Here is a 13,478-nt window from a genome sequence, read left to right as displayed (position 1 = left end):
CCACCTGGCATTTTTATTTCATTTTGTGCTGGGTTTTTCACCTAGAATTTTGTGCCTGTACTTTTCACCTGAATTTTTTTCTTTCCAAATTTTGCCTTTTGTTTTTGCCCATATTTTTAATCCTGTTTGTTTGCCAGGATTTTTCAGGTGGCCTCAGTGGCCAGACATTTTGCTTGATTTTTTGATGCAAGCTTTTAGACCAGCCTTTTCATCCAGCATTTTTTACCAGGATTTTCAACCCCATTTTGTACTGTACTTTTCCCCAAGATTTTGCTTTCAGCTTTTTGTGTCTGTATTTTCTGCCTGAAATTTTCTTCTAGATTTTTGGCTCAGCCCATTCCCGTAGCTTTTCACTGGGATTTTTCATTTTTTGTTGACATTTGGGTTCACTTACATCGAATCCATGGCTTTACTAACAAACCCAGCTAGAGCAGGCACTTACAAACAATTGAGGTCTATACAAAAGACAAGCACTCGTGATCTCAAGGACAATACAGTGTTCTTTCTACACTTCTCGGTGAGACAGCCTCCTGAACTGGAGCTACTGCAGACCACACACCCAGGACTCAGGACGCAAAGGGAGTGGGGTACTCCCATGCTTTCCTGTTGCAAAGAGCGGAGTTCCCGTTACAGAGTGACGCCTTGTTCCCTTCTTTCTCCACCTTCATTCGGAACACCAAAGCCAAAGCTGTCCATAAGTAGGTCTTGACATCAAATCCCAAGCAAATTAGTGTTCTTTCGCAATCAATCAAACACTGCCAGTTTAGCAGGAGCAATCCAGAGGTGCCACATGAGATACTGACGTCTAATCCTGAGACCGTACAAATTGAAAAGGTACCTAGGGAAGTAACTTTAGATTCTCTATATTTCTTTTTAAAAATGTTTGTTTGTGTAGTTTTGTTTTGGGTTTTGTTGTTCCTGTTCTTGACATATTGTTTTCCTACCAATTTAAGGGAATACAAGCCAGTCCAGGCCAGTCACCATGTTAAAGTCGTGAGCCCTTGACTAGAAGTCACAGTGTTTTGTGTTATATTCTAAAGCCCTGGAACCCCAGTGCTCGTGACCTAAGCAATCACAGCTTCTCCACATCTGTAAGGCTCTATCATAGACAACCTGCCATGCAGACACTGGTGTAGGCAGGAACATAAAGCCATGTGAAACCATTACATAAATTCTCAGATATAATAATTACGGATGTCCATTCAAAGCACCTTCTTTAAAATATGTGAGATGGGAAGGAGGTGATAAAGACAAAATACACATATCAATAAATACAACGCAGATCATCGGGAAAATGTGGCATTCAAATTTATGAAAAATTGCACTCAGAACCTTCCAGAGCTCTTTCCTGACATGCTAAGCAGCTCTACCAAGAACATTTCTATTCAGAGCTGCTGCAGCACCAACTAATTTCTGGGGATTAGCCTGGGCTATGGGAAAGGAGTACAGAGCAGACAGCAGCAGCCAGACCATAGCACCAATGTGTCTTCGCTTCTTCCTGTTCATTCTTTCAGTGGATAATTTTCATTCCCTTTATCATCTCACATCCATTCTTCCTAGAGGATTCCTCACCTCCTGTTCACTCTCATGCTCACCACATCTCCAGCTTCCTACATTGTATTTTTTGATATCACTTTGAGTCCAACATAGTGGAACCCATCACCTCCACCACCACCCACAATCAATGCCCCTGCTCTCTGTATATGACAATTAGAAAGAAGTGAAGAGTAAAGGAGTGCAAGTCCAGACTCCAAAACAAATGGCTCACATTCCACTGTCCACACACCAGTCTCTCCCAGCTGGGTCAGACCACATCCTAAAACACTAGGGGCATTCTCGCTCTTACACTCACACTGTCGTTCTGACTGATAATATGACTGAATCCAGTGTTTTCTCTAAAACCCAGTCAAGCTTTTCCTATACAAAGCCTTCTGTAACCAGACAAGGCTGTGTCCACCTACAGTCTCGGCACTTGGAAGAGGAAAATAGGAGGGCCACGGTAAGTTCAAGGCTAGGCTAGGATACATAAGACCCTGTCTTTTAAAAATCTATAAATAAAAGAGGGAGAAAAAGAACAGAAAGGAGCCGGGCGGTGGTGGCGCACGCCTTTAATCCCAGCACTTGGGAGGCAGAGGCAGGCGGATCTCTGTAAGTTCGAGATCAGCCTGGTCTACAGAGTGAGTTCCAGAACAGGCACCAAAACTACACAGAGAAACCCTGTCTCACAGAACCAAAAAGAAAAGAACAGAAAGGAAGGAGGGAGGGAGAAGGAGGTGACAGAGGGAGGGAGAGAGGGAGAGGAGAAGAAGGGAGAGAGGGAAGAAAAGAAATCAGTGCTCCTTGTATATGATGAAAACGGTACTTTCTGTGTTACCGCTTTCACTCAAACATGTTTTGACTGTCTACTTGGATGTAGAGTGAAGCAAATTTCAGGGCTAAAGAGGCAAAGGAGAAACAATGGAGTATGAACAGAGAATTACAAGGTCAGCTTTACAATCCAGACAAATTGGCTAGGGACAGAAGCTGATCCACTGGGAGACCTAGACTAGAAGCAGGAAAAGCAACACAGATCACTGTAACGCCCCAAATAACAACGTTGAGAACTGAAGTGAGGTAGCAGCACACACAGGAGATCGTTGATTTGCTGACTTGCCTGCTGAACATGATAGAGAGAAAAAGAAGTAAGAACAACTCAATGTACTCTGGCCTTGACGGCTAATAGTGGAGCTCCCCCTAGCAATGGGACCATGTAAACTATAGGCTAAATGAAGAAGCACTAAGTTGAGCACCATAAACCTGCTGGATACTCAGGTGAAAATACTAAACAATGCTTCTCAATTTGAAAAGAAATGCCTTGCCATTAGAGCAGTCCCCAGCCAGACACCTGACACACACGGGGTAAACTGAGATACAAAGTTTGCTACAGGAACGCAGCACATGACAAATGGAGTGTGTGTGTGTGTGAGAAAGTGCTCTGGCCCCTAAAACTAAAGGATAGCCTACTAGAAATAAGTAGGGGGCTGTGAGCAAATGTTACCTAATGTGAATGGTGAACTTAAGAAGTCACCGTTAACACTGTCAACTGTCAGAGTGCCTATGAAGCATCCTGTGCACACCATTAATTAAAAGCTTGTTATGGAATGTGAGTCCCAGCTCCCAAGATACCTAGCAGTAAGATTCAGAGTTCAAAATCTTGTTTTGTTTTTGACACAACTAAGGGAAAGTTTATTTTTTAAGCATATTCAAACATTAAAAATACATTTACATAACTTTATTCTATCATTTTCACCCTCTTACTTCCCTCATATAAACCTAATCACTCTCATATTCATGAGCTCTTTTGTTATTTTACATGTTTACACACATATAAATATACACACACACACTTATCATTTAAATGCTCTCAATGGACTCTCCACAGCCAGGCCCCAGGTGGAGCTCCAGGAGTCCAATTGGCGAGAAAGAGGAGGGATTGAATGAGCGAGAATTGTTGAGACCAAGATTGGAAAAAGCACAGGGACAAATAGCCAAACTAGTGGAAACACATGAACTATGAACCAATAGCTGAGGAGCCCCCAACTGGACCAGGCCCTCTGGATAAGCGAGACAGTTGATTAGCTTGATCTGTTTGGGAGGCATCCAGGCAGTGGGACCTGGACCTGTCCTTGGTGCATGAGCTGGCTGTTTAGAACCTGGGGCCTATGCAGGGACACTTAGCTCAGCCTGGGAGGAGGGGACTGGACCTGCCTGGACTGAATCTACCAGGCTGAGCTGAATTCCTAAGGGAGTCCTTGCCCTGTAGGAGATGGGAAAGGGGAGTGGGCTAGGGGGAGGAAGGGGGGGTTGCGGGAGGAGGGAGTACAGGGGAATCTGTGGCTGGTATGTAAAATTAAATTGAATTATTTAAAAAAAAAAAAAAAGACCACACATCTTAAGACACTATGCCACATGAGCTTATATAGGCAAATTATATGCAAAGATCCACAGTAATCTAATGATTTTTACAAGGCAAAGGGGGTTAGGGAGAGGAGTAGGGCTTGCTAGAGAGACATGTTTGCCATGCTTGGGCAGAGTTCAAAATCTTAAGACTCAAAAACCAAAGGTGCCTGTGTTTATCAACACGACACTGACCTCTAGTGGTGAATTGAGGTATACACAAATGACCCTTAGAATCGGAAACTAATTGAAAGGAGGAGCTTTAAGCTTAGAAACTTGGAGAACCGCTTATAATTACTGCGCAAAGGCCGAGTAAATAAATGCAAATACTAGGGTTTTGGTGTTTTTCAAATTTTGTGGAGTAAGAAGTCTTTAAGTCCAGAGTTTGAAATTTAATGATTATATACCCAAGCCTGGTTTGCTTTGCCTGTCTGCAATAGTCTCATCTAGTAAACACTAACAATCAAATCTACCTAGGAGTGCCAACAAAACTGAACAAGAGGGTGCTTGAACGGAAACAAAAGAAAATGCCCCAGTTGCTCTCCTCTGAAAACGGCAGTCACTGTCTACTGTGTCGCTGTCTACACGAGACCCAGCAATGCTCAGATGCCCGGACACTGGCGCACCTACTGCTGCACTACTTCAGACCCCGAGCACCGTGTCAGTACAAGCAGCAAGCATAATGCATACATATGACCCTGTTGCAGACCCTCTAGACCTCATCTCTCACTCTGGCTTTATCAGCAACCAGAGCTACAGATCCAGACATAATCGAACACCTCTGACTTCTCATCCCGGCACTTTCCTAACCCGGTGAAGAAATAACTTGACACTCACAAAGCCCATCCTGTCAGTGAGGCAACCCTCACTGAGGGCAGGTAAAGGTGTCCCCAAGGTGTTGCTCCCATAACTGGTTCCACAAAGCTTCCGAAAGTCTCACAGATTAAGGATCCAGACTCCTCTAGAACAGGACCCTATACTGAGTACTCTGTGAGTCCTACGTTTTCTTTTCACTTCTAACCTTTGTTCCTGATGCGTTGGATCTTATTGATGGATGATCAATCTCATATCGATCCCCTCATTCCTTCAAAGAAACAAGCGCTAAAGTGAGAACAGAGTGAAATGGATTGTCAGCCTGTTCTGTGTCTAAAGCCTAAAGGTTAGGTGATGTGCAAAGAAAGAAAAAAATCAGTCTACGGAAGACTCCAAATACCACCACGAAAAGGACTGCCGAGCCGCTGGAGGTTTCAGCCAGGAGTTCCCAGCTCTCTCAGCACTTCATCCGGACACTCGCTTCCTTTGGCAACTCCGATGTCATACTCAAGCAAAAGAGATGGGAAAAAAGAATAGTGATCAAAAGGGGAAAAAATGTCGCAAGATGACCACAAAAAGCTACTTTCGTGGACTACACACAGAAGTGTGTTATTTGTGTCATATCTGAGGCCACCTTCGTAAGGATTCGTGGATTCCAAAGGATGTCCATCAGTCAAAAGAAAAGCGTTAACATAGTGCTTTGGCACTTTTCTCTGTGTATTAAGAAAGGTGCTCACTATCCACCGTAATATTAGTCACTAAACATCGAAGAAAACACTAATGGAATAAAAAGGTAATGCAGGGAGTGGGGACCATGCCTGTAATCCATGCATCTCCCAGGGATCAGCAACCAGAATCTAAGAAAGCCTGTGACCCAACAGCAGAAACCAATACAAATGAACAGAGGGCTCGCACAGAAACTTCTCCAAACAGGCACATGAAGATGATCCAGTCATTACTTGGGTTGGGTAATTTTCACTGATGCTCTGAATTAAGAAGTGGCTAAAAGACCAGTAGAGCACACTTCGAGGGGTGTATCTGATGGTATTTCCAAAAAGAAGTAGACCCCAGGAGCTCTGCCCTAGTCAGTGGATTTATGTCTGGATCAGTTCATTACAGATGGAGGTGAGAAAGAAGAACTGGGGCCTAGCTGGAGGACCTAAGCCACTGAGGCATATTCTTGGATGCTAAATGTCCCCAGTCTCTTCCTGTACTTTTTTTTTCTGCCTCCTAGGCACCATGGTGTGAAAAATCTCTGCTCCTCCACATCATCCCCGTGATGATGGAGAGAAAACTCTAAAGCTAAGAGCCAAAGTGAATAATTTTTGTTTTGAATGGCTCATGTCAGCACTAGGCTGCATCAGTGAGGAAAACAACCGTATGCCCATCATTGTGGACATATAAACCAAAGCCACAATGTTGTACCCATTTGGACCACCACTACCAAAAATAATATAAACAGTAAGTATGACAAGAAAGGTGAATAAAGTGGAATCCTGTGTGTTGTTGGTGAGAAGGTAAAATGTATCCACAATTGAAAACAATGTTTTAGCTCCTCAAAATAAGGAATAGCAGAAGAACGTATACAAAAGAATTTATTTCAGGATCACGGAGATATTTCAACAACCAAGAAGTCAAGATGATACTAGTATTCAGTAAAGAAGAAATATGAGATTTAAGTACAATAACCTTATGCTACCTTACAGTTTAGGGAAATCCTCTGACATGATACAACAGCAAATTACAAGGCATGGTAAGGGACAAAACAGCTCAAAGAGAATGGAGAAGCAATAGGTCCAGAACTGAATACAGCAAAAATGTTGGCTGGAAATGTTTTAAACCCATAACTGCTGTGGTAAGAGCTTTAACTGAAAAGCAAGTGACACACAAGAGTAGAACGTAAGCAGACAAATGGGAATTCTAAGACATAACCAACGAAGAAAGGTCAGAGATCACAAATACCAGGACAAACAAGAATGCCTTTGACGGTACACCAAGCAGAGGACAAGATCTCTGAGCCTGAGATAGAGCAACAAAAAAAATTTAAAACTGAAAGCCAAAAAATAAAAAAACAAAAACACTCGATATCCAAGAAGAAAAAATGGAGATCTGTCAGGCAACAACAGAAGATAACACCGTGTGAGAGGAATACCAAAGAAAGAGGAGAGTAGGAGAAAGCAGAAGCAATCCATAGGGACAATAGCTGAGTTTCCACAGATTGATGCCCCACGCCAAACCACAGATTCAATAACATCAAAGGCCATGCCATTCAACAAGAAATGCAAAACCAAAACTACCACACTTAAGGTATATAATATTTAAACTTCCAAAAAGTCAAAAATAAAAACTTGAGGAACCCAGAGCAAACAAAACATCGTACCTATAAGGAAACGTAAGTAATAATCACATTTGCTTTCTCTTCATGGACCATGTAATCAAGAAGAAAACAGGCTCAGTGTGTAAAGTGTGTGCCATGCAACTTTCTGCAGCAAACTTAAAGAAAATCCGAAAACAAGTCATCGCAAGTGTGACGAGCCGCCATCAACCTCTCCACGTTCTCTGCCCTCTTTGTATTTCCTCATACATTTACATTAAAAATGATACAACTGATCTAACATTACTTACTAGACATGACACTGAATGAAAAAATGATGTGAGAGAAAGCCATATTGAGATTTAAACATTCTGCTTCAAATAAATGCTTCTGAAAGAAGTTCAAAGACAAGAAGAAATTCCAAGACCACAACAAAGTAAAGAAAAATAATCCAAGCTGCTCTCCGACAAAGGAAGAGTGATGAAGAAAACCCCTATTTGGCACAGAAAGCATGTACCTTTAGTGTGCCTCACTAGGAAGACCAGGATGAACTTACATCTTGTGAATTACCACGACAGTGAAGCATGATCCTGGGATTCCAGCAAAGGGAGGGATGTCCCATTGTCCATGTAAGTTGCTACTGAGACCAAAGATAGGGAATTCAAATGCGTATAAGGCAACTTCTGATAGAGAAAAGGTCTCTCATGAGGAAAAAAAAAAAATGTAATTATGTTTCAGTCTTCCACTGTATAAGCTACTGATAACAAAGCAAGTCTGTAAAAATACGCATGTGAATAACATTACAGTTTGTACATGTGAGTATAAAAGTGTTAAAAATACAAAACTTATATATACATTCTAACACGCAATGTCTAGAGAAATGTTATAAAGAGATCTGACTTGCACAGAATAGAAATTCCAGTGAGAAAACAATTGGAACAGCAATGATGGGCTCGACTCCCATCTTTTAGAACAGCTCAAGTTAAAAAGAAAATACTGTCAGAGGAAGAGTGGATTGTGGGGAGAGTGGGACAGAGGGGTGGGGGAGGGACTTGGAGGAGGAGAGGGGAAACTGCAGTCTGCATGTAAAAGAAAGAAAGAGGGAGGGAGGACGGAAGGAAGGATGAAAGGAAGGACGGATGGAAGGAGGGAGGGAGGAAAGAAGGAAGGAAGGAAGGAAGGAAGGAAGGAAGGAAGGAAGGAAGGAAGGAAGGAAAAGGAAAGAAGGAAAGAAAGAAGGCTAGCACTGTGAAAAACAGGAATTCCAAAGCTCAGCTTTGACCACATTCAAAGTTTCTATCAAAGATTCAAAAGTTTAAAACCAAGTGTAGTAGCACACGCCTGTAATCACAATGCTTGAGAAGCAGAGGCAGGAGAATCACTACCGCAAGGTCAGACTTGGCTATATACATTTGTTTTTTTAAAAAAATATAGTATCCCTCATTCATTTTACGACTTCACCCTTGTGAGAGTGCCTAGCACTAACTGACACAGAGCAAACGTCCAAAAAGTCCATCAAAATCCAACACTTCCTTGTTATATCCATAGCTTCCATTAACACTGAAGGTTTCTCCCACCAACTCACCCACAGAAAACACAGACTTGGAGAGAAGAATGTCATGATATGGAGATCAAATTTCTACTACCCCCAAATTTTTAAGTAGCCATGGAAAAATCTAATACCATCTTTGCAATTTAGTCAACCTATGAAAAGCCTAGCAGAATACTCAAAGTGAATAAAATGGATAATCAAAATTTTCCACTACAGTTGAAATTTGATGAACAATAGCAGACAGCTAGAAAAAGTACCAGAGAACATGGAGGATGTATCTCCAGTGCCCACTCTGTGTAAAAAATACATAGAGAAAAGAACAGCCAAAGGACAATGGGGCCATTTGCAACACCAGGCTTTATAAATAAGGTATAGTTTATAAAAGAATAGAAAAGACTGCTGTACAAGTATCTCATAAAAAATTAAAGGGGAGGCTGTAAGTTTCAATCAAAATGAAGTCATGAAATTTCCAGTTTGGACTGCCTGTCTATAAGTGTGATTTTTAAGTGCTTTACTGTTATTCAGCAAAGAAACCAGTAAAACATGTTTCAAAAAGAAAACCAAACTAGCTCGATGTTCTCCTGAGAGTCAGAAGTGATGACAAGCTGGACAAACAGGCGGCCACTGTCCATTCTGCCTGACTGCTCACTGAGTGTTTTCGGTTGTGACTTTCAGAGTCCTTTTCAGGAACTCAGACACAACTTTAAGACACCAATTGCAATATCCATTTTCATGGTGTCATATTCTTTAAAAAAAATGCTACAAAATACAGGCTTTCTTTACGAAGAAAAGAACTAAGCTAATAAAATATGACAGCAAGAATGGCTTGGACCCATTTGAAACTTATAAGATCTTCCTAAAATCCATTGGAGATATATTTTCTTCTTGCTAGGTATGAAACTGTACAGTCACACAAGATTCTGTTCCCAGTTTTAACTTAAAGCCAAGTGTTGCTCATGATGTTAAAAGTTTCTATTTATCATCTAAACAAAACTTGATTTTGTTATCACAGCAAGTACGTAAGCTACCAAGAATGATCAAATTTACACTCATAAATACATACAGTAGAGGGCCTAACTCAGTAAGCGTTTTATAGGAGTTCTTCATGGTGCAGTCTAATCCTGTCCCTTTTCAGAAGGTGCAGTTGTTCACACTTCTGATGCCAAGTCTACCAAGGCCACACTTCTTTGACAGAATGTGACTTTTATCCTGGTTTTAGTCTCTTGGTGTTTTCAGAAGAGACATTTAGCCACTCCTAATGTTGACAAATAAGCTACCAAGAGAAAAAGAAAGAAAGAAAAAAATGATTTTGACTCCATAACTATCATTATGTATCAAATAAAAATGGAAAGTAAAAGAATGGGAAGTGTCAACTAGTTAGGAAATAGTTCAGAGAAAAAAGAATGAGAAATTATGCAACAAAATATCAAGAAGTATTATTCAACTTATTTGTTGAAGTAATACGGAGAAATATACTTACTATGTTAAATTTTTTAACAAAAAATATAATTTATATATTATATGCTCAAATTTCAATGAAGCAGAGGTTAGGGTAAGGAACTATAAAGGGTGTCCACTTCTAGCGATGGTGAACATATAATATAGGTAAGAAAAAGATGAGCAAAATATTAAAATCATCTCTTAAAGGCCCCAGACATGACTAGAAGATGGTAAAACACACCAGGATAGGTTCAACACTGCTTGCAGAATGAACAAAAAAAGATCACTGGCATTGGCATTTTTTTCTTTCTTTCTTTTTCTCTTGGTAGCTTATTTGTCAACATTAGGAGTGGCTAAATGTCTCTTCTGAAAACACCAAGAGACTAAAACCAGGATAAAAGTCACATTCTGTCAAAGAAGTGTGGCCTTGGTAGACTTGGCATCAGAAGTGTGAACAACTGCACCTTCTGAAAAGGGACAGGATTAGACTGCACCATGAAGAACTCCTATGAAGTAGAGGTCAGGTTAAGCTGATCACAAAGATCTAGCACACTCCAGAATTGTAGTACTGTATCAAGTCTAAGAAAAATAAACAGGAGAGTTGGGAACGCTTTTCAGTGGTAAAGCACTTAGCGTGTGTGAGGCCTGAGTTGAATTTCCAGCACTGAAAAAAAAACATGTATCTAAAATGCTACTTTTCCAAGAAAATATACCACCATCCCCAGTTTTCAAAAGGCTCCTAAACACAATTTTGAAATGCCATTATGTTATGATTAAAACAAACAAACAAACAAACAAAAACCCTACCCACTTGGTCATCTCTAGCAGCTGACACAAAACCTTTACATCCCCTGTGACTTCCTAAATGATGAAGGAAGCGACATCTTCTTTTATTAGGGTGTTCTTACCCCTACTTGCTGGCACAGCATGCCTTAAAACCCCCTGGATTAATAAGCCAGGTGTCGAGGCACACTCCTGTAACTCCAGCACTTGGAAAGATGACACGGGAGCACGGAGAGTTCAAGACTAACCTTAATCTGACCAGGAGGAATCTAAGGCTAGCCTAGACTACACAGCAAGAGCAACCCTCAAAAAAAATTAAAAACAGGGCTGGAGAGGTGACTCCATGGATAAGAATACTAGCTGAGCAAGGATGAGGACCTGAGTCCCAGCGAGACTTTTGCAGAAACTGACAAACTGATTTGAAAATATATAGAGATGCAAAATGCAGTAAAGAAGCAAAACACTTTTGCACAGCAGAAACAAGGCTGGAGATTCTACACAACTTGATTTTAAAACTCACTGTGACAGTCCAGGAAGACCGTATGCTGTGTGCTGGCATAGCAGATAAACATGTAGACAAAGAAAACAAATCAATACAGAGAAAGAACTAACACATTCAGACAATAGGCATTTAGAAACTTTCAAAGTTAAAGATAATAATTTTACACAAGAGAGCTCTGACAGGTACCACATAACCAAGTAATCAAGACTGGTGACACAGGTTATTATTGTATAACCTTGACATGACACACTGAAACACATTAGCTCTACAACCATCCTAACCATACATAACCTTAATCCAACTTTGATACAAGCTTCACACAAATCCAAACCAGAAGTTCTCCAAAACAGTGGATTGGTATCAAGGTCCCCAAAGACAGGAAAGACTGAAGGACAGACTCCAACTGGAGAAGCCCATAGACATGTGACAAGTATGTGTAACACTGGGTCCCCAACTGGGTCCCGGCACATACAATGGATGTTAGCAGCAAAACTGAGAGAATCTAAATAATTTCTAGCATTAGTTAACAGATTTCTATAAAGATTAAGCTCCAACCTTTCATGAATGCAAATGTTTCATGACTCTTAAGATATTAACCAAAGAGGAAAAGGAGCTTGGGAAACAACTACACTATTCTTGTGGTTCTTACATAATTTTAAAATTATCACCAGCTCTTTTGCATGACACCTCCTAGGTGGTCAGTTCTTTCCAGATGAACCTATGTATCTTCTTCCTGGCCACTGGCTATCAAAAACACATTGACATGGATGATGAACTCAAGCCTCCTATTTTTTACGGGAAACACCTGGCCACAGGAGGAGTTGCTAGTGCTCTGGGTGAGGAGTGGAAGGGTTGTGCTGTCTGAAAGTGCAGGGAACAACAAACAAGGTTTTCCCATGAAGTAAGGTGTCTTGAGACACATGGCAGAGTGCATCTGCTTTTGAGTAAGAGACATTCTGGACCAAGAAGAACTAGAGAAAGGGACCCCAAGTCTGGTTGCAGATACATTATGGGTGCCCATCTGAATTTTCTTTACTTGGTCATTGTGGAAAAGAAAGAGAGGGACATTCATAGACTGACAGATAATACTGTGCTTCAGTGGATGGGGCCAAAAAGGACTAGCAGAATCCAGGAGCTTTTCCATCTCGCTAAAGAAGAGGATGTCCACCAAAGTGTTGTCAGAAAGCCCTTAAACAAAGGAGGTAAGAAGCCCAGGACTAAAGTGCCTAAGATTCAGAGTTATGTTACTCTATGTATCCTGCAATACAAACACCAATGTATGGCTCTGAATGCACTAAGAAAACCAAGAAGGCTGCAAAATATGCTAAAATTTTGACCAAAAGGATGAAGGAAACCACACAAAAATGCCAGGAACAGATTATCAAGAGATGTAGTCTGTCCTTGCTGATAAATTCTACTTCTAAGTCTGAATTCAGTCAAACTAAGTCTTTAAGCAACTAATAAATGATCAGACCTTGAAAACAATGAAATGAAATTATGCCTCCCCCCACAAAAAAACAATAAAAGACCAGGAATTCATAGAAGTAGCAAGATTGGAACATTTTATGTTAATATTAGGACTATAAAATGGTATGGAATGAACCAACTGAAAAAGCTAAACATCACTTACCATATGAACAATAACAGCACTTTCACTCATTTTACTGATCCAGTTACCAACACAAATACATACATATTAATAAGTTTTGTACATAATAGAAAAATATGGAAAAAACTAAAATCATGAAGAAGCTATAAAATAGACTAATACCCACCAACAGAATAGGAAACCATTGCTATGTATATTAACATGAATGAAATAATTGCTAAATGTTTACACCAAAGGAAAGAAGGCCGGGCACGCACATGTGCATGTGTGCATGCATACACACACACACACACACACACACATGCACACACACGCACACACACATGCACGCACACATGTGGGCCAAGGGTAAGGATTCTTGGGAAAGGTAAGCCCACTGAGCTAGAAAGCAGGTCAGTAGTAGCCACAGGCCAGTTATCATGTTGCTGCTCGAAAGTTTCAGACTTTGGAGCTTTCTGAATCTCAAACTTTAGTATCTAAGATGCTCAGTGTACCCTTTTAAAGACTATATAATAAAAGAAGCTTTGAG

Source organism: Peromyscus eremicus, chromosome 2, assembly GCF_949786415.1.
Source record: "Peromyscus eremicus chromosome 2, PerEre_H2_v1, whole genome shotgun sequence".
In the NCBI taxonomy this organism is placed as follows: domain Eukaryota; kingdom Metazoa; phylum Chordata; class Mammalia; order Rodentia; family Cricetidae; genus Peromyscus; species Peromyscus eremicus.
Note: the sequence above shows the minus strand (reverse complement) of the source record.